We start from the raw sequence: 6,000 nt of genomic DNA on the forward strand, positions 1-6,000 counted from the left end.
CCCGGGAGTGTGCAAAAGAGCACCCACTACGTGGTGAAATGTTGTTTGGGGTGGACCCCAACTTTTCTAATGAAAAATTTTATGAAAAATTGCGAAATATCGCCACCGTCGAACACCGATCTCCACATATGCGAATCAGCCACGCTAGCAGTACGCTATATTCCAACCTTACAGATATATGCTTCAGAAATTATTATAAAGTTACCTATGCTGGATTTTGTACAGATGATTAATATCAGAAATAAATAAGAATGAGAATAAAATATTATTATAACGTTTCATATGCTGGATTTCCTACAGATGATTATAATCAGAAATAAATCTGTATGAGAATAAAATATTATTATACTGAGTAAAACTAAACTACAACGTGAATTTATTTTCTTTTTCCAGAAAACACTGTATTAAAATAATCGGCACGCATATTTCTGCCCTTGACTCTGTCAAGGTTAAGAGACATGTAGGTATGTATACTGCTTACCTAGAGATAAAAAAAATCAAATGTATTACAAGCGCGCGTTACTTATTGAGTTTCTACCATGTCTTTTTCAAGGGAGGTGAAATTAAAATGTAGATATCCTTTCACTAATTTGAACTATTACAAAATGAAATTACTTGACTGATGCTAATCATCACACAGATGGTTAAATTATTGTATATTTTTCTGACAAAAAAGATAAATAATCGCCTTAAGTTAGTCATGCAATAACAAACGAGATAACTACTTAATTACTCCACCGGAGATATCTTAGCTTGACAGAGTTATCTTCCTTCAACAATAAAGAAAAGTTATCTATTGTTTATATTTTTTCAAAAAACGCAGATCTGGTAATATTGTCTACAACATGTAGTTTCCGAACGCCCTTAAATATCAAAATATTTACCAGCTGCGTTCATTGACTGAAATATCATTTCTTCACCGGTCTCTATATCTACAGAATTAACAAGTCTTGCAAGTTTTGACTGTTTGCCAGTATTTCCAAATCTACTGTTCTGGCTTTATTATAATGGTTTGCAAATTATCTTAAGAGTTATTGAGTTTTTTTTTCATCAATATGATCGATCACAAGACGGTCTTTGAGTACCCACCGAAAACACTCGTAGACAAACCTATGACTGGAATAATGTTTATTCCCTTTAGTATTGATCATAAGATAATCAGTATTAGTGACATTACCAACTAGTAATTCTTAATGACATGATGTCTTACAAATTCTCTTTTTGTTCTCCATTTATATTTAATATTATTTATTGAAATGATTATTTGTCTAAATTGTTTTGAAAGACTAGCAAGATAGTCTTCAGCATTTCTTAGAACCTTTTCAGTATCATCAATCTTATCATAATATCTTTTCGGTTCTCTGTATTTTTTACCACCACATTACACACACAAATGAGTGTTTCTTCTAACCCCAACACCACACTTCAATTTAAATATCATCATCACTGGCGACTCAGTCTCGAAAGACCATGCGAATAACGCCCTTGGGGTGTTGTCTGTCTCTGTTGGCATCGTCTGCTGTGACTGTGCAGACCTATACTTGAGTGACAGCCCCTATTGCAATTGATGGAGTTATACTGGGAAGTCTGTGTTACTGTGGTTGCTGCCGCGTTCTTCTTTCTCTTACGTTTCTCCGCCGCCAACTGGCCTCTCCTCGCATCAGCGACCGATATGCCATTGTTTACCGTCAGTTTCCAGGTGCCTCGGTCCTCGGCCAGCTCTTCCCAGCCATCGGGTGAAATGTTGCATGCCTTCATGTTCCTTTTGCATACATCCTTGAAACGGAGTGAGGGGCGGCCGACTCTTCTCATGCCAGTGGCCAGCTGTCCATATAGGATATCCTTTGGCAGCCTTCCATCCTCCATCGTCGGACGTGTCCCAGCCATCGAAGGCGGTGTTTGCTCAACAGGGAGTACATATGCTGGGGGTACTTGCACGCTGCAGGATCTCGCTGTGTGAAACACGGTCTTGCCAGCTGATTTTCAGGGTGCGTTTTAGGCACCGTATATGGAAGGAGTTGAGCCGGCGTTCTTGCCTCATGTAGGTACTCCATGTCTCACTTCCATATAGAAGGGTGCTGAGAACGCAGGCATGGTAGACTCGGACCTTTGTGTGCTCTGTCAGCGCATTGTTTTCCCACACCCTCTTCGTTAATCGAGCCATGATGGTGTTTGCCTTTCCAAGCCTTATGTCCAGCTCCATATCAATCGAGAGAGTGTTGCTGATGTTTGACCCCAGGTAGGTAAAGTTGTTGACTGCTTCCAGGGTGACACCGTTGATTTTGATGGAAGGGGCAATGGTGGTATCTTGCACGCTGACATTTGTTTTTTCCAAGCTGATGGTGAGACCAAACTGCATGCAGGCATCAGCAAAACGGTCTCCCAGTCTCTGGAGGGCTTCCTCGGTGTGGGTCACAAGAGCTGCGTCATCTGCAAAGAGCATCTCTCTAATGAGCACAGCTCTCACTTTGGTCTTTGAGCGCAGTCGTGCCAGGTTGAACAGCCTCCCGTCGGACCTGGTGTGTAGATATATGCCATCTGTGGACGTGTCGAAGGCGTAGTACAGGAGCAGGGAGAAGAAGATCCCAAAAAGTGTTGGTGCCAGCTCGCAGCCCTGCTTCACGCCGCTGTTAATTGGGAAGGAGGTTGAGGAGGATCCATCATACAGGACTGTTCTTTTCATATCTGCATGGAAAGAGACTATCATGCTGAGGAGTTTTGGGGGGCAACCGATCTTACTCAGAAGTTCAAAAAGCCCTTCATGCTGACCAAGTCAAAGGCCTTGGTGAGGTCGATGAACATCATGTAGAGTGGTTGACCTTGCTCTCTGCTCTTCTCTTGGAGTTGTCGTAGGGAGAAGATCATGTCTGTCGTCGACCTGCCTGCTCTGAAGCCGCACTGAAATTCCGGGTACACACGGTCTGCCAGCAACTGAAGTCTGTTGAGTAAGATGCGAGCGTACACTTTACCAACGATACTCAAGAGCGAGATCGCTCTGTAATTATTAAAGTCACTGCGGCCGCCCTTGTTTTTGTAAAGGGTCACAATTTTGGCATCGCGCATGTCTTGGGGGACTACTCCTTCCTCCCAGCAGAGGCAAAGTAGCTCATGCAGTGGTTTAATCAATGTTGATTTTCCACATTTGACATCTTCGGGCGGGATGCTATCACTACCTGGTGCTTTGTCGTTTGGAAGGGAGTCGATTGCTTTGCTGAGCTCCTCTAAGGTTGGCACTTTGTCGAACTCTTGTATGATGGCCAGATTCTTTATGCTGCTGAGGGCTGCATCGGTGACTGACGTTTCTCGGGAGTATAACTCTGAGTAGTGCTCCACCCATCTGGCCATCTGTTGCCCACGGTCTGTGATCTTCTCTCCCATCAGATATTTCAGGGGAAGGACCCCTTTCACTGTAGGGCCTAGAGCCTTCTTGATGCCACTATACATACCTTGGATGTGTCCGGACTCGGCACTGCGCTGGATCCCTTCACACAGTTGTTGCCAGTACTAGTTCGCACACTGTCTAGCGATGCGTTGGGTGTTACTTCGGGCATTTCTGAGAGCAGCAAGCGTCCGTTCATTAGGGCATTTTTGTAAGCTATGAAGGCTTTTCGTTTCTCCTCGATTTGTGGTTCCATCCTTGATAGGTGTGCGTTGAACCAGTCCTGGCTGGGTCGTTCCTTCTTGCCAAACGTTGACATAGCTGTACTGTAAATGGCACCCTTCATGGCATTCCACTTGGCTGTAGCGTCATGCTCAGGCAGGTCCTGGAGAGCCTTGTCCAGGGCGGATACATACTCCTCCACTTTGGCGGAGACTGACATCTGCGCGGTGTTTATGCGAGGACGTCCTTTTGGTTTTGAGTGGTGTAGTGTGTGTGGCTGTAGTCGTACTCTGCTGCTCACGAGGGCATGGTCAGAGTCGCAGTCTGCACTGTGGTAGGTTCTGGTGGAGATGACACTGTTAAGGGCAGAGCGCCTGGTGATGACCAAGTCGAGTTGGTGCCAGTGATGAGATCTAGGGTGTTTCCATGACACTTTGTGTTGTGGCTTGCACTTGAAGAAGGTGTTTGTGACGCACAGGCCATGATAGGTGCATAGCTCCAGCAGTCTCTGACCGTTTTCGTTGGTCTTTCCAGTGCCATGATATCCGAGGCAAGGAGGCCAGGACTCATGGTCCGCACCTACTCTGGCATTAAAGTCGCCGAGGAGGAATAGTGGTTCATTTTTGGGGCATCCTTTGATCTGTTCGTCCAGCTGCCCATGGAACTGATCCTTTGCGTCTTCTGACGACGTGAGGGTTGGGGCGTAGACACTGATGATGTTGACAGGACCTGAAGCAGTGGTGAGACGGACGCTCAGTGCCCCCTTTGGGAGGTTCAACCGAGGCCAGGAGATTGTTTTTGATGGCGAAGCCCACTCTGTGCTGGTGGGGCTCCTCAGGTTCTCGACTCTTTCAGAACGAGGTGTAGTTTTCCTCTCTGAGGGAGCCACTAGAGGCGAGCCTGGTTTCCTGGAGGTCAGCTATGCTGATATTTAGTCTGATGAGTTCTCTATCGATGATGGCCGTCTTTCTGGTGTCGTCCACTTCTCTGAGATCGTTGGAGATGCCTGTACACACGGTGCGCACATTCCAGCTTGCAAATCGAAGAGCTGGAGTCTTCTTTGTTGGTTTCTTGTTTCTTTTGTCTGGTGTGGAATTACCGTCTGCTTGTCATGCTGAACAATACACTGAGCTCCAGACACCCACTGGAGCAGGCAGACGATGTCTGGTCAACACCTTATTGACCGGCGGCTGCCCGGCTTGAGGAGGGCGATAGTTGGCCAGTGGGACACGATGATCCCTCCCACCGTCAAAGCTGACCCGTGGCGCCCCTTCCCTACGCCAATCGGGTGCGACTTATAACCCGTAAACTGTCAGCTTCCGTGTTGTTTCCTCACTCTGTAGCGAGACTGGAGTGTCCTCTCCAGGGCGCAAGCCTGGGCGTGTAGTATGGAGATCCTGGGCTGCCCAGACATCAGGATCCCCCTCTCGTCCTTGCTGTTGGGGTCCAAAGGAATGCTGAGCATGACATTTGGCACCAGTTTGGATGCAGGAGCTGCCGGAAGGAAGTCGTAGTCGACCCCCAGCCGCCTTAGGGTCTCCACTCTGGAGTTTCTGTCTGGGATTACTCCCGTAGCCTTTCCTTCTCCCGAAGAAATCCACAAGGCAGTGGAGTCAGAATCCAGTGGATGGGACTTGGTAGGTTTTGAATCAGAGTTTCCTTCTCCTAGATGAACTGCCTGACAAGGCTAACGAGCTTCATCTGCCCGGGTTTGGAGTCAGAGTTTCCCTTCTCTTAGACTGGTTGCCTGCCAAGGCTAACAAGCCCAGTCTGCCCACCCAGTTATACCACCGGGCACTCGGTCGCGCCACACAGCAGGCTCTGCTAAAACAGGGGGCCCCGCGTGAAGGTGCTGCTGTGGACACAGTAGTGTAGGAGAGGCCATAAGCAAGTAACCTTCTGCCCCACAAAGCGAGACAGTGGTCCTGCGGCGATCACTACACCTGGGAAGGAGAGGCTATGAGAGACGCTTCACTTTCCTTTGGCAAGCGGGACATCAGGCCCAGGCCTCGCACACACCCCAATTTAAATATATAATGTCTTAATTAAAATATAAACGAATTGACAGTGATTAAAATTAAGCCTTCTAAAGATAAATTTAATCTTGAAAAAATCTCCTCTGGCTTACCGATGCAAGCTCTGGTTGATCCGACGAATAAACGTTTGAATAATACTATTCATGACGCCAAGAAAGAATTTAACAAAGATGGGATATCTCATGTGTGCTTGATGTTCAAAATCGTACGCAACACTGATGATGTTGTCGATGCTACAAAGACATTTTTCCAGAGTATAATTTATTGTACTAGCAGAAATAAACAATAATGCTTGGATTATCAGTAACAAACGCGACCCTGTCCTTCATAATGAAGAAATTCCCGTATAAAGTCGAAATTCCA

This window comes from Sinohyriopsis cumingii, chromosome 11 (genome assembly GCF_028554795.1).
Source record: "Sinohyriopsis cumingii isolate HCF-2022 chromosome 11, ASM2855479v2, whole genome shotgun sequence".
Lineage (NCBI taxonomy): Eukaryota > Metazoa > Mollusca > Bivalvia > Unionida > Unionidae > Sinohyriopsis > Sinohyriopsis cumingii.